General features: G+C 39.8%; 1 long non-coding RNA gene and 1 pseudogene across 1 annotated transcript in view; one reads left to right on the forward strand and one right to left on the reverse strand.

Moving 5' to 3' along the window:
- The window catches only part of LOC103348770 (uncharacterized), an 85,719-nt gene that overhangs the window by 55,774 nt on the left and 8,509 nt on the right, over window positions 1–21,436 (forward strand). The window lies entirely within an intron of this gene.
- Window positions 14,977–15,295, reverse strand: LOC138849129 (ATP synthase F(0) complex subunit g, mitochondrial pseudogene; annotated as a pseudogene).

Genomic DNA, 21,436 nt, shown 5'->3' on the forward strand with positions numbered 1-21,436 from the left:
TGTCCCTGTGCTAGGCCTATTTGGTATATGAGAAATAATTATGGCTAAGACTCTTTATATTGAGAAATCATTACTGTTAGCTCCTTAATTGCTGGTTAAGGAATTTCTTAGAAATGTTTCCTCTTCTTGAATGACTCCTGCTACTAGTTAGTTCTTTGAGATTGTTTTAGAACATGGAAAAAGGGTGGTCACATCTTCTGCTGGTAGATACATGAATTGCTACAGCTTTTTTTGAAAATTATCCAGAAAAATCTATGAAAATGAAAATTATATTACTTTTTGACCCATCAGTCTCCTTCTTAAGAAATAATTTTATAAAAATAAAAGCCAGTACTGTATACCAGTGTATATGAAAAGATGTGGCAAAAAAAAAAAAAAAAAAAAAAAAAAGAATCAAAGTAAGTGCCTACGGCTGGTGGAATGGTACATATACAAAATGGAATGCAGACATTAAATGCATTATATTAGAGCTCTACTACTTGGGAGGCTTTTCATGACCTCATTTTTGTAAAGTAATGAGGGAATCTACATGTGTGCATGTGCAAAGAGATATTTAAGTCAACTTATAGAATATATAAAGGAATATGCAGTGTGTTTTTAATATGGGTTACTGGTATATTATGGTGTAGGCAAAACAAAAGCAAGGGTGACCCAAGAGAAAAAGGTGATAAGAGATAGGCCAGTGATAAGCTACAAGCCTCCATATATAGTTCCGTCCTCCTACATGTCAATTGAAATGCCGCCTTTCCTGGGATGCAACTGCTTCATCTGGGACCTAAGAGGGGACACCTTGAAAATATTGATATTAAGCTCCACATGGAACTCGTGGAGGTGCTATAAAATTCCCAGGTGATTTCATACCTGTGGAGGCACTGCACCACCACCTACCTCATAAAAGCAGCCAACAAATGGGAGAGGCTCTCTCTTGCTCTCATTCACTTCAGGTCAGCTGGAGGTGCTATGTGGGTGCCCTTTTTCTTCTCTCCTCCCTCACCTATCCTCTCTTTGGGAAATCTTCTGGCCCACTGCCCACTCATGACAGGCATTTATCCATGTGAGGCAACCCATGCCTACCTGTGTGTGTGTGTGTGTGTGTTTGCTTTCTCACCTTTTGAATGAATTTTATGATCACTCTTTGTACTTTATACCTGTCTGCACTTAGAATGTTTGACTTGGTGCAGGAAAGGGCCTGAGGTAAAATTAATACACCCCATGCCCACACCAAAGGGAGATATATATTTAAAATACTGCATTGAAAATGATATTATCCAGCAGAATGCCAGTGAGAAAAGATCCTGCCCACTTCCTCCAAAGTCCCAAACAAAAAATCTGAATTCATCAAATCTTTACCATTCAATTACCAATTTACAGAAAATACAGGGAATAGAGAGAGCAAGTGAAACTCTGAAGGTGTAATCAGCAAACCACTGGAGGAAACCAAGGGACACACAACTTGAATTCATCAGTAGAAATAAACCACTCTCACAGATTGGCAAGGGAGTTTATGGATTAATAGAGACTTAAGAGATATGATGATAGAGGCTGGTGCTGTGATATAGAGGGTAAAACCGCCACCTGCAGTGCCAGCATCGCACATGGGTGCTGGTTCAAGACCCAGCAGCTCCACTTCCTATCCAGCTCTCTGCTTTGGCCTGGGAAAGCAGTAGAGGATGGCCCAAGTCCTTGGGTACCAGCACTCATGTGGGAGACTGGGAAGAAGCTCCTGGCTCCTGGCTTTGGATTGGCCCAGCTCCGGTAATTGCAGCCATCTGGGGAGTGAACCAACAGATGGAAGATCTGTCTCTGCCTCTCTGTAATTCTGCCTTTCAAATAAAATAAATAATTCTTTACAAAAAAAGATATGATGATCAATTGCAATAAGTGGACTTTACTTGGATCCTGATTCAAAGTGATAGACCTTAAAACCACAAATCCATTTGTGACAATTGTTATGAGATATTAAAACGGTAATGCAGGCATCCTCTCTTTTCATGTTTTGGCTGATGAGGGCTGGCTGCTGGTGTTGTAAATTACCTGTGACCAGTGAATAATAATATTTGCATGGGAATTTCTGGAGCCTACTGAAATGAGATGACTTAGAATGGCAGACCTCACACCCAGCTGGGGGAGGATATAGTTCTACAGACCAACCTACCTGCCTGCCCATCCCAGAGCAAGTATGCAATTAGCATCTGCAAACAATTAATCTCCATTATCAAGAAACTTCCAGCCTGGCTGACATCCTGGATTTCCTGGTTGGACTGTCATCAGAATGAAGTCTGAAAATCTGCTTAATTATCAATTGACTGAACTCATTGTTGTTGTTGTTGTTTTTTTCCCCCCTACCCTCCACCAGCAACTACTCCTTCCCTTTAAAAACCTTTTTGCTGGCTGGTTGTGTGGGAAAGAATGTGTTTTGGATCCAGAGGATCACTTTTCCCCCAAGACTGCAGAGTTCTTGAAATAAACTATTTCCTCTTACCAACTCTTATCTCTTGCTATTCAGCTGTCCAGTGGTGAGCAGCAAGTGCCTGATTGTTTTGCCCTGTAACAAAAATTAGAAATTTAAATAATAGCCACTCAGTGATATTAAGTAATTATTAATATAGTTATTTGAGAAAGCAAAATCCTTATCTTTTAGGTCAATTACTTTCCTAATTAACCTAAATAATAGTGAATAAAATAGCATAATGTCTTGGAGTTGTTTCACAATAATTTGGGGCAAAGAGAAATGGATAAGGGTGTAACCAGACAGGAAGAGCCCTGAGTTGGTGATGGGACTGGTGCTCCGTGTATGGGTGTTCATAATGTTATTCTGTCTACCTTTATATACATTTGAAATGACCTATTACAAGAAATTTAAATCATGATATGAACACAGCTTGTTATTTATAGAAATATTTTACAAATATGTTTGTATTTTTTTAAATGTAACTTTTATTATTAACATGTAGTGTTTATTACAAATGATGTTTTTCATCATATAAGCATGCCTCAAACATCCAAAAGCTAACTATCAATCTATATAAGTGGATATACATGCTATTGAACTGGCTACTTAATAGAATCATATGGTAAGTGTTATAATGACTGATCAACCTATTTCCAATGATCTTGGTGTAAACAAAAATGTTTTTATTAAATCAAGTTTATATCAAATTCCCTTTTAGAACATTACTGCATGACTATAAGTTTAGTCTTATATCAAGGGTGCATGCAAATTTTTTAATGGAAATGAAAAGATGGGCCCGATGCACAAGGCTGGATTAAAACACATTCAAAGAGTAGATTAAATATACATATACCTGCCTACTAAGTGTTAGAATAAAGTACATTTTGATTTCTTTATTTTTTTTTACTATAAAGCTTTTTCCTTTTGCCTTTTAAAAACAAGATTTGTTTATTTGAAAGACAGTGATGGGGAGAGGGAGAGAGACAGAGAGAAAGAGAAACAGGCATTTTTAAAAGAAATGAAGCAGACTAAAAAGAAATTGTTTTAAAATCAATCTTCTCCTGAATTAAAGTTCAGGTCTTGTGCTTGTGCCTGGGATGAATAACTTGTCAAGAATGGACTTCCCACTTCAGTGGAAAACAGAGTTTTGCTGTCAGCTTTTTGCTTCTCCAAATAGCCATTCAAAATTTCACTGTTCCTTTGCCATAATAGCACTTTAAAAGTAAGAATTTCATTGAGATTTCACTAAAAAAAATTAAAAGGGTTCCTTCTGGTTATGGAGTTGAACCTGTACTTGCAAGGCAGCAATACCACCAAAACATCAATTCAACTGTTTTGGATATTAATCAACAAAGCCAGTCAAGCCCCAGGTATTACTTGTGAAAATACTTTGCTAGGTGTTAAGGAAACTGCAAACAATATAGAACAATAACTTGGCCCTCAACATGTTTGCAATATCTGAATCAGACTGTAATCCAGATGTGCTGAGTTTGTATAATTTGCCATATTTACTTACACTATACTTAATGAAATTTGTGAAATATCATTAGCCTTTGTTCTTTGCTGAATATAATAATGTTCCTGTCCTGCCTGAATCTAATGTAGTGAATATTTTTGGTGGTAGTTTTATATTAAAATGTGAGTTGTTAGTGTGAAAGCAAACTGCCTATGAATTAATTTGGGTACAAAACATCAGGTGTAATTCAAGACTTGCCAAAATATAGGACGGTGGCATTTGAGAAAACAGCAGAAATAGGGTAGTCTCTTTCCCCTTTCCCTCTCCTCTGCTCCCCCTGAGGCAGCCCATATACCTAGTGGCTCTTCCTCTGAGGTCTTAAGACTCTTATTCTAGAGCTGCCTACCCTATCCCCAGAGGAAAGGAATATTGTTATCTGTGAAGACATGGGCACAGAGAGAAAAAATCCAAACATGAGGTTTCCCCGTGATCACCATTAAATCATAGCCCTTTGTCCAATCCTACTTCGTATGACTGTCCACCTCTTCATCAAACTTCGCATAAAAAAACACCCAAGTTTCCCTGCCTCTTTGGGTCTTCATTTCTGAAGTCTCCTGTGCTGCCTAACACTTCTGTAGTAACTTCATATGCTTTTCACTTGTTAATCAGACTTTCACTATGGGACCTTCAGCCTAGAACCTAACTCTCCCCCGTTATACATCACATCGTGGTGAAAAATAATGTTGGTAATGAAACCTTCCAAGTAAAGAGTATGGGGCTGGCTCTGTGGCGAGGCGGGTTAAAGCCTTGGCCTGAGGCGCTGGCTTCCCTTGTGGGCGCCAATTCTAGTCCTGGCTGCTCCTCTTCTGATCGCCAGATCTCTGCTGTGGCCTGGGGAAGCAGTAGAAGATGGCCCAAGTTCTTGGTCCCCTGCACCCACATGGGAGACCGGGAAGAAGCACCTAGTTCCTGGCATCAGATCAGCGCAGCTCCGGCCATTGTGGCCATCTGGGGAGTGAACCAGTGGATGGAAGACCTGTCTTTCTGTCTCTACCTCTCTCTCTAACTCCATCTTTCAAATAAATAAAATAAATTAAAAAAAAAAAAAAAGTAAAGAGCATGTCATTAGATCCATTCTTTCCAAGTTGGCAGGCTGTGGGCACAGGAAATGACCCGCCGTGGAGTAGATCTGACCCTCTCTGGGTTTATTTCCCAGCTGTCAGTGGTACTCTGTGCAATGTAACCCGTTTGTTCAAGAAATGTCCTGCCTGGACTTTGTGATTTGTCTTTCTTGTGTACAGGGAGCCCTTCCTGGCTGGCAGCTTCTCTGCAGGGGAGCTTGTTTCCTGCTCCTCTTTAAACAGAAGCCTTCCCTTTGCTCAAACAGGGTCAGAACACTTGGGCTTTGGCTGAGTTTCTATCTCTGTGGGGGCTCACTTAACCTTTAAGCAAAGTCCCCAGGGCCAGTGATTTCAAAAAATGCTTTTGCTGTTCTTTTTAGTGACTGTCATGAAGTACAAACAATTCAGTGTCACCTCCCCCCAAAGATGGAGAATAAACAAAAGAAAGCTTACTCTTTATTTAACAAATAAGAGTAATACTAACAATCTCTAGTTAGCCAACTACTCTACTAGCATGATATTTAATTGAGAGCCTACAGAGTTCTTACTGTATTTATAGTCGACGAGGAAACAGATTTAAAAAAGTGAAATAATGGATCAAATTTACTTGCCTAGTTTTGCAGACCCAGTTTGTCTCACTTCAGAATCCATATTGTTGTACTTGTAATCACTTTCAGAATTTTGAGTTCCTTTAGTCCATTCATTTAGTCTTTCATCCCTGTGATATGTGTTTATATATTCACACATTTAAAGATTTATTTATTTAGTTGAGCTGCAAAATGACAAAATGAGAAAGAGAGAGAGAGAGCGCGAGAGAGAGAGAGAGAGATCTTCCATCTGTTGATTTACTCCCCAAATGACCACAATGGCTGGGACCTTGCCAGCTTGAAGCCACGAGCCTGGAGACTGGAAATGCATCCAGGTTTCTTATGTGGCTGACAGGGACCCAAGTACTTGAACCATCATCCACTGCCTTCCCAAGCACATTAGCAGGGAACTGGATTGGAAGCAGAGGAGGCACAACTCAAGCCAGGGATCCTGGCATTGCAAGTGGTGGTTTAACCCACTGTGCCATAGCACCTGTCCATATATAATTTTTATAAAAATATTATATATACTTTATGCTACTTTCTAGATAATTACCATAAATTTAATCTGAGTACTTTCTGTTATCAATAAATATTATTTTATTTGATGATTTTAAAAAATAATTTTAGGGGCTGGCCCTGTGGCATAGTAAGTAAAGCCACGACCTGCAGTGCCGGCATCCCATATGGGCACCAGTTCAAGACCCAGCTGCTCCACTCCCGATTTAGCTTTCTACTGTGGCCTGGAAAAGCAATAGAAGATGGCCCAGGTCCTTGGGCCCCTGCACCTGCGTGGGAGACCAGGAAGAAGCTCCTGGCTCCTGGCTTTGGATTGGCGCAGCTCTGGCTGTTGCAGCCATCTGGGGAGTGAACCATTGGATGGAAGACCTCTCTCTCTCTCTCTGCCTCTGCCTCTATGTAACTCTGCCTTTCAAATAAATAACTAAGTAAATCTTTAAAAAATGATTTTATTTCCCATTATATGGGCCTGCCTGGCTAATCTCTAAAATTGGGCAATTAGATTATTTTTAGTTTTTTTATTTTATGAATAATGCTTTGAACATCTTTGAATGAACATCCCTGTAATGGACAAGCTTCCCGACATCCATGCCCTTGTGTATAGTCCCTTTCTCCCTTAACTCTAGGTTTGGCCATGTGACTTGCCTGTAATAGTGGGATACAGCAGACCTGATGCAAGCACACACTTGAAAAAGATCACATAGGGTGAGGGGCTTTGTGGCACAATGGGTTAAGACAGTGCTTTCAACCCCAGCATCCCATATCGGGGCACCTGTTTGAGTCTCAGCTACTCCACTTCCATCCAGCTCCCTACCTATATTCCTGGAAAGGAGCAAATAATGGCCCACTTATGTGGGAAACCCAGATCCAGTTCCTGGCTGTTGTAGACATTTGGGGAATAACCAGCAGATGGAAGATTCATTCTCTCTCTCTCTCTCTCTCTCTCTCTTTCTTTCTCTCTTTCTCTCTCTCTCTCTCTCTCTCTCTCCTTCCCTCTCCTCTCTCCTCTGTCCTCTCTCCTCTCTCCTTTCTCTCTCTCTTTTCTTCCTTTCTTTCTCTGTCATTCTGCCTGCCAAATAAATATTTAAAAACAAAAGAGTACATTGGAGCTCTTCTGCTTGCAACAAATTATGGCTACACCATAAATCTGTGCTAGGTGGCTGGACACTGGGGCACAGCCAACAACCAGTGCCAGTTCAGTTACCAGAAGACTGCAGCCATGTGTGTGATGCCTAGAGAGACTCCCAGCTGAGCCCACTCCAGCTCTCAATCACAGAATTGTCAGTGTCAGGTCTCAAAACACAAATCTTTTTCTATGGCTGTGGGGAGCAACTCGGACTAGACTAAGTTACTGGAATTAAGACTTATTCTATGCATCTGCTCTCCCACAATATGGCACTGAGAAGGGAGAAGCAGCTTCTACACAGCTGCCTCCAGTTCAACCAATAAACAGCAGGACCTGCTCCTGATTGGAGGAGAGCAGTGTACTCGGCGTGTGGGTAGCAGAGTTGGGATTGGTGGAAGAGGACTATAAAGGAGGAGAGAGACAACATGCACCGGGAACATCTAAGAGGAACATCTGAAGGAACACCTGTGCAGCCCCCGAGAGAGCCGGCCGGCGGTGTGCCGCTCCCCCGCGGAAGTGGGGAAAGTGGCAGGGGGAACCGCCCTTCCACGGAGGTGGAAGGGTCGGTAGCCAACCCGGGAAGAACCAGCAGCAAACCCGGGGAGGGCCGAGCAGACAAAAGAACAGCGCAGGGTCCTGTGTCGTTCCTCCACGAAGACAGGGAGCTACATATGGCACCTTAGAATACTGAGTATTTAAACCGAAGGAAATGAAAAAAACTGTACAAGCAGTAGTCACTCTCTGATCTCCTGCCTTTCTCTCCTTGAAAAAGGCTGTGAAAGAATGCACTAACCAAACTCCCCTGATAGTAAGTCATGAGACCCTCATTCCAAAGAAGGCATACCCTGTTTGCAAGGGCCACGAAGAATCTGAACAGACATGCAAAGTCCTCTCCACCCCACCCAGTTGATCACCATTGGATCATAACCCTTCTGTCCCATAATCCTACAGTCATACCTCTGCACAGCTGCCCATAGAAACACTTATCCCTGCATGTTTGGGTCTTCATTTCTGAAGGCTCTCATGTCATACAAAACTTGCATTAAGTATTTTTTATGCTTTTGTTAATCTGTTGTTTTTTTTCCCCACAGAAGTTCCATCCATGAACTTTGTGCTGGGTGAAGAAAAGAGATACATCTCTTTCCCTGTGTAAGCAAATGAATGATGATGGTTGTAAGCCACCAAGTTTTGGGGTGGTATATTATACAGCAAAAGCTGTGACACAAAGTTGTATGGCACATACTTATTTTTATGTGTGATTACCATTGGGTCCTTTGCAATTCCAAGATGGAACATGGCTTTGAGAGAGCCTGATAACCGCTTATGTCTGCCAGTGGCTGCCTTATTGGTCTTTTCTCATTAACAGGTCATTTAATATAGATTTTAAAGATACCAAGTATCATTTTTTAGTTTCCTTGGCAGTAAAACCCTTATTTGGTCTCAGTAAACAAACTGTTTATGTACTCAGATATTTACAAAGGTAATGTTTAGTGAGTCCTTGAAGAGTGTTCTACATTTGCAAGCAGTTGAAAAATTATTTAATCATTACCATCAAGTTTTCAACATAACAGCACCAATAATTAAAAAAAAAAAAAAAAGGCTATCAAACATGGTAACCAGTCTCACACAATGATTATCTAAAAGGTTAAGTTTTTTTTTTTAAGCCTGATTGGTTTTAGTACTTTTTTTCCTCCTCTACCCATGTGATTTGAAATTGTTGACCAAGAGCTATCTGTCCTTAATTCTTTATACTTGCAAATTTCTCAACTCAGGAAATTTATTAAACTTATTGTTTCAGATTTATTGCTTTGCTGTTTCCTCAGAATTTCCTCAGATGCCTCACAGATCCTTACAGGCCTCCATTTTCTATCATTTCTGTTGATAATTTCTTTCTCAACATTTTCATATTTTTGTATTCTTCTACAGTCTGGAAGAATTCTCATGTTTATACAGTTAATCCTCAGTGAATGATGGGGATTCATTATGAGAAATATGTCATTGGATGATTTCATCATTTTGTAAGGAGTAGGGTACTTGTGGAAACCTAGGTAAGCAAAGTCTTTTTTTTTTTTTATACTTTTTTTTATTTTTTGACAGGCAGAGTGGACAGTGAGAGAGAGACAGAGAGAAAGGTCTTCCTTTGCTGTTGGTTCACCCTCCAATGGCCGCCGTACTGCACTGATCCGATGGCAGGAGCCAGGTACTTCTCCTGGTCTCCCATGGGGTGCAGGGCCCAAGCACTTGGGCCATCCTCCACTGCACTCCCGGGCCACAGCAGAGAGCTGGCCTGGAAGAGGGGCAACCGGGACAGAATCCAGGGCCCCGACCGGGACTAGAACCCGGTGTGCTAGCGCCGCTAGGTGGAGGATTAGCCTATTGAGCCACGGCGCCGGCCGGTAAGCAAAGTCTTAACAGGCACATTATCCTCTAAGCAGTACTTCTCCATTTCACTGGAATAGGAATTCAGGAGGGGATGTTAGAAGATGAGCTGGGCCTTGCATGAGTGCCAATTGTTCCTGTAGTGCATTGGCAGTGGTTCCTGCAGTCTGGTGTGGACAGAAACACCGCTGGGTGGTGTATGACTGTAGGTCATGTCACTGATTCCGTTTCCTATATTGGCTGTAATGCTGACCTCATAGAATGACTAAGAAGTATTATATTCCTTCCTTTTTATATTTCAGAAGAATTTGAGAAGGACTGGTATTAACTCTTTGAATGTTTGGTAATATTCATCAGTGAAGCCGGTGACCCGGGTTTGTTGTTGTTTTTTGATTTTTTGTTTTTTTTTTGTAGAACAGTGCTGTTAGCAGCAAACTCCCTCCAATTTTGTTTCTCTTAGCATATCTGAATTTTGCCTTCGTGTTTGAAGGGTCATTTCTCCAGACATAGAATTCTTGGTTGATATTTCTTTTTTTCTATTAGTACTTTAAATGTCATCTTACCATTATCTGGCCTCTGTGGTTTCTGTTGAGAAATCAACTGTTAATCTGATAGAGAATCTCTTGTGTAGTATGCATTGCTATTCTCTTGGTACTTTCAAGATTCTGTTTGCTAACATTGTGGTATGATGGGTTAGACTGCCGTTTGCTATGCTGGCATCCCATATCAGAGCACAGTTTGAATTCCAGATGGCCCAAGTGCTTGGGTTCCTGCCACTCATGTAGCAGAACAGAATGGAATTCCTGACTCCTGGCTTTGGCCTAGCCCAGAGCTGGCTGCTGTGGCCATTTGAGGGGTGAACTGGAGGTTGGAAGATCTTTCTCTCCCTCACTCACTTTCTCTCCCTGTCTTTCAAACAAATAAATAAATAAATAAATAAATCTTTTAGAAAAAGATTCTTTGTCTTTCAACATTCCTATGATTAATGCTGTATCTCTGTGTGAATATTTTGCATTTATCATTCTTAGAGTCCCTTGAGCTTCCTGGAATGTATAGACCTATATCTTTTACCAAGTATGGGAAGTTTTCTGTCATTATTTGTAAAATCCTTTTTTTTTTGTGCCTTTCTCTCCTTTCCTGCAATTCCCATCATGTGTATGTTGGAATGTTTTAGATTGCTTCATTAGTCCCTTGGGCCTTGTTTATTTCTCTACATTCTTTTTTTCTTTCTGCTCTTTAGAGTGGATAATTGCATCCTGCTTTCAGATTTGCTAGTTCTTCTGTCTGCCCAAATATGCTGTTGAACCCCTTTGGTGACTTTTCATTTCTGTTATTATATTTTCTATCTTTAAAATTTCCATTTGGTTCTTTTTATATTTTTAAAATTTTAATTGATAATCTCAATTTGTTGAGGCATTGTTCTCCCGGCCACTTTTAATGTGTTTTGTCCATGGTTTTCTTCACTTATTAAGTATTTTAGGGGCCAGCTCCATGGCATAATATGCTAAATGTCTGCCTGCAGTGCTGGCATCTCATATAGGCACCAGTTCAAGTCCCAGTTGTTCCACTTCTGATTCAGTTTCTTGATAATGGCCTGAGAAAGCAGTGGAAGATGGCCCAAATGCTTGGGCCCCTGCACCCATGTGGGAGACCCAGAAGAAGCTCCTGGCTCTTGGCTTTGAATCTGCCCAGCTCTGGCTGTTGTGGCCATTTAGGGAGTGAACCCAGTGGATGGGAGACCTGTCTCTCTGTCTCTCCCTCTCTCTGTCTATAACTCTGCCTCTCAAATAAATAAATCAATCTTTTTTTTTTTTTAATATTTTAAAGACAATTTAAGGGCTTTTGGTCAGTAATCCAATGTCTGGACTTCCTCAGGGTCAATTTCTTTTCCTTTCTTTTGTCCTTTAACTTGGCCTTTTGTTCTTGTATATGTGCATGTTTTATAATTTCTACTTGAAAATTGGACTTTTTTTTAAAGATTTATTTATTTATTTGAAAGTCACAGTTACATAGAGAGAGGAGCGGCAGAGAGAGGGAGAGAGAGAGAGATCTTCCATGCAATGTTTCACTCCCCAATTGGCTGCAACAGCTGGAGCTGCACTGATCCAAAGCCAGGAGCCTGGAGCTTCTTCCTGGTCTCCTATGTGGGTGTAGGGGCCCAAGGACTTGGGCCATCTTCCACTGCTTTCCCAGGTCACAGCTAGAGCTGGATAGGAAGAGGAGCAGCCAGGGCTAGAACCAGCGCCCATATAGGATGCTGGTGTTTCAGGCCAGGGTGTTAACCCACTGTGCCACAGCGCTGGCCCTTGGACATTTTGAATATTATGAGATGAAAAGTCTGAAAATCAGACTCTTTCTCTAGAATTTGTTGTCTTTCCTTGTTATGAATTGCAGTTTTTTGTTTAATGTCTTTCCTAAGCTATGTTTGTGAGGGATTATTTTTTATTGATCTTGAAAGTCCGTTTCTTTAGATTACGCATTAGCCAGTGATTTGACAAAGGTTTACTTGTTTACTTAAATTCCTGGAGAGGAAAAAAAAGAAAAACAGAAAAGAAGAAGAGTAAACACTCTCCATATCTTTTCAGATTGGCTTGATGTTGGATGCTCCTCAATGCTTAGCCAGCTGTCTTCAACTGTGAATCAGTCCCTACTTCCTGCTTGTGCTTAGCTTCAAGATAAACTAGAGGTGAAAGCTTAGGGTCTTTTCTTAGCATGCATCCTGCCCTGGACACACACATGGTTCTTTCAATTCTCTGGTACATGCAGGACCTTTAAAAAATCCTTATTCTCCAAAGAGTCTCACTCCCCAGGTTTTCCCTTCTAGCTTTGGTCATGTTTATTGTCTTCCTCAATTATTGATTTTTCTCTCAAGTGATAGCAGCTTAGTCATTTGGTTTCTGTGTGTATGAGGAATGTCCTCCACCATGAAGGAGTTTGAAACTAGGTAATACAAAGGCAGGCCAATTGTGTTAGTTGTTTGAGGAACCCACAGAAAGTCAAAACATATGTGATCCCTTTGAAACAAGGTTTTGTTTATTCCCTCTAGAATCATGTGTTCATCCTGGGGTTTCATGCTGCCATCTTCAGATTCTCCACTTTGTGGGGTAAGGGGCTGGGGGAGGGATGAAGATGAGATAAATTAACACTGTAGACATATTGTACTGTGTTCTAGTGATCTTCTCCTGGTAGAATGTTCTCAAAGGTACTCTAAACCTTTTGCCTATTATAAAATTCCAATAACAATGATCTTGACAGGTTTCACCAGATTTTTTTTTTTTTGATGTTTCTGCAGAGCCTCCACCTGTTAGTGCCTATACTCTGCCATCTTTTCTAATGTTATCAATGCACTTGGGTAGTGTTTGAATACCTTTTGTATATCTCCAATTGTACAGTAGGTCAATCAATATATTAATGGAACCTCTACTTCCTAGCAAAATGATTCCGGAGGATAATGGTGTGATAGGTTTTCTTTTCTTTCTTTTTCCTAGCTCAATGTCTGGCTCTCTGATAACACTAAAAAGTTAGACTATCTGAAAAACTCAGTTTCTAGAATCCACTTCTGGAGACTCTTGTCTTTATTTTTCTAAAAACTATTTCAGGACTGTAAGATTCAGAAGACCATGTCTATTGTTTTCATCATGTCTAGCCATAGCACCTATCAAGATGCCAAGCTAGTATTCATTGATCAACAAATATTTGCTGAATGAATGAGTAAAGGAATGCATGTACTAAAGGGCAGAAGTAGTTCTATTTGGTTCTTTCCTAGAGTTAGTGAGCATTGAGTGGGTCTTGTGCATCTGCCCACATTCCACTAATGAGAATGAAACCCTGGTTTCTTTTTTTCTCCCAAATTTGTGTCCAGAATGTGGACTACTTTTCAAAGATTGTGCTCTGGGATGGAGAAATTGATTGTCCATTGAGAGCAGGGCAGTAGAAGAGTCTTCTTTATGCTTAAAATGAACCAGGAATTATCAGTGAGGAAGGAGAGAAGCTAAACTCATTGGATTACTTAAGAAAGTCAAAAGGGGTGAGTGTTCAGCATAGCAATTAATATGCCATTATTAGAGCATCTGGGTTTGAGTCCTTGTTCTCCAAATTATAGCTTCTGTGCTAATGTACATCTTGGGAAATAACAGATGATGACTCAAGTGACTGAGTCCCTGCCACCTATGTAGTAAACCTGGATTGAGTTCCTGGCTACTGACTTTGGTGTGGCCCAGCTGTGCTGTTGCAGGCATTTAGAGAGTGAACCAGCAGATGGAAGCTTGTTTGCTCTCAAATAAATTTTTAAAAAATTTCAAAAGGCCATGGATTATGCTAGCTGTTTGGTTTACATGTTAGGATGGCTGTGTCCCATATCAGATTACCTGGAATTGATGCTAATCTTGGCTGATGCAGACCTTAGGAGACAGTGGTGATGGCTCAGATAATTGGGCCCTTGACACTTATGCTAGAGACTGGGATGGAGTTTCTGACTCCTGGCTTGGGCTGTAGTCATTGTGGGTATCTGGGGAGTGAATCACCAGATGGGAGCTCTCTTCCTTCTTTCTCTTTCTCTCTGTCTCTCAAAATAATTAATTAATTAATTTTAAGACCAATATAGCCATTAGAGATTCATCTAACATTTTATGATGATGTGAATGAAGTAAAATGAGAACATAGACACTGGTGTTGAGATTAAATGTGACAGTCTAACAAAAAATATAATTGCTGGCCCTTGCAAGGGGAAATAAAAAATATGAATACAGTAGAAGCATGAAGTAAAAAGGTAATGCTTCCTCAGAGGTAGGTATTTTAAGTTTAGGAGCTTAGAGATCTAAAGATGATGATTGAGAGGTAGCACTAGAAATTATTGCATTTTAAAATAAAACACGTAAACATGGATGTTTGAGAATGTAGTGTATAGTAGATGTCAGAAGTAATTTTTTTTCCATTTTAAAGGCAGAGAGAAGAAAAAGAGAGAGAGAGAGAGAGAGATAAATTCCATCTACTGGTTTACTCCCCAAATGTCTGCAACAGCCAGGGCTGGGCCAGGCTGAAGCTGGGAGTCTAGCATTCCATGTAGGTCTTCCACATGGGTGGTGGGGACCCAAGTACTCAAGCCATCACCTGCTGCCTCCCAGAATGCATATAAGCAGAAAGCTGGAGTTGGAAGCAGAGCTGCACATTATACTGGGGCACTCTAATCTGGGATGTGGACAAATGGCATCGTAACTACTGTGCTGAATGCCTGCCCTTAGATATTTTTTTCACACATTACTTTATTTTACTCAGATAGAAACATGACTACACATGGTCCAAGGACAGTAAAACTGCAAACTAAATACAATCAAATATTAGGGATTGGTTTGAATATTACAGCCAGTGATGCTATGCCTGCTTATGATATCACCAGTATAAAACTGTATCCCCAATTCAGTGGCCACCAAACCACTCAACACAACTTCCCTAATTGTGTGTTGTTTGAGACTGTCAGTTTGAGCATTATTGATTATTTATTTCAGGCTCTCAGGAGCTGTAGGGACCTCAGCAGGACTTGGAGGACACAGCTCAGTCTTGATATTGCACCAAAATGTAGCTAATAAAGGCTTAAAGTAAGTCACTGTTTGCTAGCACCAGAGTCTTCTCAGGGAGGTTACAGACAAATTGCATCATGCTTCTAGGGTAGAAAATTTGTTACCCTGAGTGGCTGGCTGAAGCAATCATAAGACGGAATAAGAAAAGGATCCAAGAAATAGGGGCATGTCAGGGAGAAAAGCTAAATGCATCAACAATGGATTTTTTAACTAACTAAAATGCATGTTTTATTCATTTACTTAGTTTTTCTCAAAGAAAGCTTTTATTTAATGAGTACATATTTAATAACTACAACTTTAGGAATATAGTGATTCTTCCCGCCATGTCCACCCTCCCACACGCACTCCCACCCCATCTCCTCTTCCCTCTCCCATTTGCACTCCCATTGTCCATTAAGAAAACAAAACAAAACAAAAAAACTGTTCCTTGACAGTCAAGCAAAGGGCTGTTCAAGTCACTGCTTCGCAAAATGTCAACTTTATTTTCTACAAATTTCCTTTTAGGTGCTCTATTAGTTATCACAAATCAGGGAGAGCATATGGTATTTATCCCTTTCGGACTGGCTTATTTCACTAAGTATGATGTTTTCCAGATTCATCCATTTTGTTGCAAATGACTGGATTTCATTTTTTACCATGGTGTAGTATTCCACAGAGTGCATATCCCATAATTTCTTTAATCCAGTCTTCAGTTGATGGGAATTTAGGTTGATTCCAGGTCTTAGCTATTGTGAATTGAACTGCAATAAACATATGGGTGCAGATGACTCTTTTATTTGCTGATTTTATTTCCCTTGGGTAAATTCCCAGGAGTAGATGGCTGGGTCATACGGTAGGTCTATGTTCAGATTTCTGAGGTATCACCAAACTGTTTTTATCAGTTGCATAGTTTGCAAATAATTTCTTCCATTCTGTTAGTTGCCTCTTTACTTTCCTGAGTGTTTCTTTTGCCATATAGAAGCGTTTCATTTTGATGTAACCTCATTTGTTAATTTTGGCTTTGATTGCCTGTGCCTTTGTAGTCTTTTCCAAGAACTCTTTGCCTATGCCAGTATCTTGCATGGTTTCCCCTATGTTCTTTAATAATGTAATGGTGTCAGGTTGTAGATTTAGATCTTTAATCCATGTTGAGTGGATTTTTGTGTAAAGTGTAACGTAGGAGTCCTGCTTCATACTTCTGCATGTGGAATTCCAGTTTTCCCAGCACCATTTGTTTAAGAAACTGCCCTTGCTCACAGGATTGGTTTTATCTCCTTAGGCAAGTGTAAGTTTGTTGGGGATGCGTGGATTGATTTCTGGCTTTTCTATTCTGTTCATTGGTCTATCCATCGCTTTTTGTACCAGTATAAGGCTGTTTTGGTTATAACTGCCTTGTAGTATGTCTTGAAATCTGGTTTTGTTATGCCTCTGCCTTTGTTTTTGTTGTATAAGATTGTTTTAGCTATTTGAGGTCTCCTGTGATTCCATATGAATTTCAGCATCAATTTTCTAGATTTGAGAAGATGTCTTTGGTATTTTGATTGGTATTGCATTGAATCTGTAAATTGCTTTTAGAAGAATGGACATTTTGATGATATTGATTCTTCCAATCCACGAACATGGAATATTTTTCCTTTTTTGTATATTCTTCTTTAATATTTTATAATTCTCATCACAGAGATATTTGACATCCTTGGATAAAGTTATTCCAAAATATTTGATTTTTTTCTTTTTGTAGCTATTGTGAATGGGATTGATCTTAGAAACTCTTTCTCAGCTGTGGCATTATCTGTGTATACAAAGGATATTTTTTTTGTGTGTATTGATTTCATATCCTGCTACTTTACTAACTCTTCTATGAGTTCCAATTGTCTCTTGGTGGATTCTATATATAGAAGCATGTCATCTACAAATAGGGATAGATTGATTTCCTCTTTCTCAATTTGAATTTCTTTGATTTATTTTTCTTGCTTAATAGCTCTGGCTAAAATTTCCAAAACTATATTGAAAAGCAGTGGTGAGAGTGGACATTCTTGTCTGGTTCCAGATCTCAGTGGGAATGCTTCCAACCTTTCCCCATTCAATAGGACACTGGCTGTAGGTTTGTCATAAGTTGCCTTGATTATGTTGAGGAATGGTCCTTCTATACCCAATTTGCTTAGAATTTTCATCATGAAAGAGTGTTGTATTTTGTCAAATGTTTTCTCTGCAACTATTGAGATAATCATATGGTTTTTGTTCTTCAGTTTGTTAATGTGATGTATCACATGGATTGAATTTGCAAAAGTTGAACCATCCCTGCATACCAGGGATAAATCCTGCTTGGTCCGGGTGAATGATCTTTCTATTGTGTTGTTGGATTTGATTGGCCAGAAATTTGTTGAGGATTTTTGCATCTATTTTCTTTTTTTTTCTTTCTTTCTTTTTATTTTTAACTTTTATTTAATCAATATAAATTTCCAAAGTATAGCTTATGGATTACAATGGCTTCCCCCCATAACATCCCTCCCACCCACAACCCTCCCCTTTCCCACTCCCTCTCCCCTTCTATTCACATCAAGATTCATTTTCAATTCTCTTTATATACAGAAGATCGGTTTAGCATACATTAAGTAAAGATTTCAACAGTTTGCTCCCACACAGAAACATAAAGTGAAAAATACTGTTTGAGTACTAGTTATAGCATTAAATTTCAATGTACAGCACACTAAGGACAAAGATCCTACATGAGGAGTAAGTGCACAGTGACTCCTGTTGTTGACTTAACAATTTGACACTCTTGTTTATGGCCTCAGTAATCACCCTAGGCTCTTGTCATGAGCTGCCAAGGCTATGGAAGCCCCCTGTGTTCACTGACTCTGATCATATTTAGACAAGGCCATGGTCAAAGTGGAAGTTCTCTCCTCCCTTCAGAGAAAGGTACCTCCTTCTTTGATGACCCGTTCTTTCCACTGGGATCTCACTCGTGGAGATCTTTCATTTAGGGTTTTTTTTTTTTTTTTTTTTTTTGGCCAGAGTGTCTTGGCTTTTCATGCCTGATACTCTCATGGGCTTTTCAGCCGGATCCGCATGCCTTAAGGGCTGATTCTGAGGCCAGAGTGCTGTTTAGGACATCTGCCATTCTATGGGTCTGCTGTGTATCTCGCTTCCCATGTTGGATCATTCTCTCCCTTTTTTATTCTATCAGCTCGTATTTGCAGACCTTATTCTTTTTTATGTGATCCCTTTGGTTCTTAGTCCTATCATTATGATCAATTGTGAACAGAAATTGATCACTGGGACTAGTGAGATGGCATTGGTACATGCCACCTTGATGGGATTGAATTGGAATCCCCTGGTATGTTTCTAACTCTACCGTTTGAGGTAAGTCAGCTTGAGCATGTCCTGAATTGCACATCTCTTCCCTCTCTTATTCCCACTCTTCTATTTAACAGCGATCACTTTTCCATTAAGTTTCAGCACTTAAGAATAATTGTGTATTGATTACAGTATTCAACCAAAAGTATTAAGTAGAACAAACAAACAAAAATACTAAGAGGGATAACATATTAAGTTGTTCATCAACAGTCAGGGCAAGGGCTGATCAAGTCACCGTTTCTCATAGTGTTCATTTCACTTTAACAGGTTTCCTTTTTGGTGCTCAGTTAGTTTTCACCTATCAGGGAGAACAAGTGGTATTTGTCCCTTTGGGATTGGCTTATTTCATTCAGCATAATGTTGACATTATGCTGAGTGAAATAGGCATCTATTTTCATCAAGAAAATTGGTCTGTAGTTCTCTTTCTCTGTTGTGTCTTTACCAAGTTTAGGAATTAAGGTGATGCTTTCTTCATAGAAAGAATTTGGAAGGATTCCCTCCCTTTCAGTTGTTTTGAATAACTTGAGAAGAAATGGGGTTAGTTCTTCTTTAAATGTCTGATAGAATTCAGCAGTGAAGCCATCTGGTCCTGGGCTTTTCTTTGTTGGGGGAGTTTTATTACTGATTCAATTTACATCTTGGTAATTGGTTTATTTAGGTTTTCTATGTCTTCATGGTAGGTTGTATGTGTCCAGAAATCTATCATTTCTTCTACGTTTCCCGGTTTGTTGGCAACCACTCTTTGTAGTAATTTCAGATGATTCTTTTTATTTCTGTGGTGTCTGTTTTTACATTTCCTTTTTCATCTCTAATTTTATTGATTTGGGTCTTTTCTTTCCTTTTTTTTTAAGTTTGATCAATTGTGTGTCAATTCTGTTTATTTTTCAAAAAAAACCAGCTCTTTGTTTTGCTGTTGTTTTTTTTTTTTTTTTTTTTTTTTTTTTTTTTTTTTTTTTTTTGACAGGCAGAGTGGATAGTGAGAGAGAGACAGAGAGAGAAAGGTCTTCCTTTTGCCGTTGGTTCACCCTCCAATGGCCGCCGCTGCAGCCGGCGCACCGCGCTGATCCTGGCAGGAGCCAGGAGCCAGGTGCTTTTCCTGGTCTCCCATGGGGTGCAGGGCCCAAGCACCTGGGCCATCCTCCACTGCACTCCCTGGCCATAGCAGAGAGCTGGCCTGGAAGAGGGGCAACCGGGACAGAATCCGGCGCCCCAACCGGGACTAGAACCCGGTGTGCCGGCGCCGCAAGGTGGAGGATTAGCCTATTGAGCCACGGCGCCGGCTCTGTTTTGCTGTTCTTTTGTATTTTTTGATTCAATTTTGTGAATTAGAACTTTGTTAATTCAATTCTCTATTTTTAATTATTACTCTTCTCATACTAGTTTTGGGTTTGGTTTGCTGTTGTTTTTCTAGATACTGAAATGCAATGGTAACTCATCTATTTGATGCCTTTCCAATTGATGTAGGCACCAACAGCTATAAACTTTCCTCTTTTTTTTTTTAAGATTTATTTATTTATTTGAAAGAGTTACACAGAGAGAGAGAGAGGTAAAGAGAGAAAGAGGGGTCTACCATCTGATGGTTCACTCCTCAGTTGGCTGCAATGGCCAGACTGTGCTGATCCAAAGCAAGGAGTCAGGAGCCAGGAGCTTCTTCCGGATCTCCCATGCAGGTGCAGGGGCCCAAGGACTTGGGCCATCTTCCACTGCTTTCCCAGGCCATAGCAGAGAGCTAGATGTGGGATGCTGGCACTTCAAGCCAGGGCATTAATTCACTGTGCCACAGCGCCAGCCCTGATCCCTTAACATTGCTTACAAAGAGCCAGGTTCCCTGTAATTAGGTACATATATATTTATAACAGTTACATCTTCCTTAATTATTATATAGTGCTCTTCCTTGTCTCTTTTAACAGTTTTTGTATTAGTGTCTGTTTTGTCAGATATTAGGATGGCTATACCAGCTCTTTTTTGGTTTATGTTGGCATGGAATATCTTTTTCCATCCTTTCACTTTCAGTCTCTGTGCTTCTTTGTTGTTGAGACGTATTTCTTGTAGGCAGCAGATAGATGGGTTTTGTTTTTTTTTAATCCATTCATCCAGTCTGTCTTTCAACTGGAGAGTTAGGATGTTTACATTCAAGGTGGCTATTGATAAGTAACAACTTTGCCTTGCCATTTTTCTGTAAATATTCCTATTTTTTACTTTGGATTTCCTATATATTTTTACTGGGAGATTTCCTTTCTTTATCTTCTTCCATAGTGATGACCATGTTACTGTGTTTCTGTGTGCAACACATCCTTAAGCATCTTCTGCAAGGCTGAATGTGTGGTGACAAATTCTTCCATTTTTGTTTCTCATGGAAGGTCTTTATTTCACCTTCATTCTTAAATGAGAGCTTTGCAGCTTATAGCATTCTGGATTGACTGTTCTTTTCTCTTAACACTTGGACTATATCTCATCATTCTCTCCTAGCCTATACGGTTTATGATGAGAAGTCTGTTGAGTCTAATTGGAGATCCTCTGAAAGTAATCTGGTGTTTCTCTCCTGCACATTTTAGAAATTTTTCTCTATGTTTTATGTGGAGAGTTTGATTACAAGGTGTCATGGTGAAGATCTTTTCTGGTCATGTCTATTAGGAGCTCTATATGCTTCCTGTCCTTGGATATCTTTTTCTTTCTCCAAATTGGGGAAATTTTCTATTATTATTTCACTAAAGAGGCCTTCTAATCTTCCTTTTCTTGCCTTCACGAATTCCTAGAAACCATATATTTGGTTGTTTTATAGATTCCCAATGGTGTTTTTCAGTCTTCTAATTTCTTCTTCTTATGTTTGATCTGAGTGTATAATTTCCTGTGCTTTGTCTTCTGAGTCAGATATTCTTATGTT

The sequence above is a fragment of the Oryctolagus cuniculus genome, chromosome 3, assembly GCF_051225735.1.
Source record: "Oryctolagus cuniculus isolate XC-2025 breed Fujian yellow rabbit chromosome 3, ASM5122573v1, whole genome shotgun sequence".
Taxonomy (NCBI): Eukaryota; Metazoa; Chordata; class Mammalia; order Lagomorpha; family Leporidae; genus Oryctolagus; species Oryctolagus cuniculus.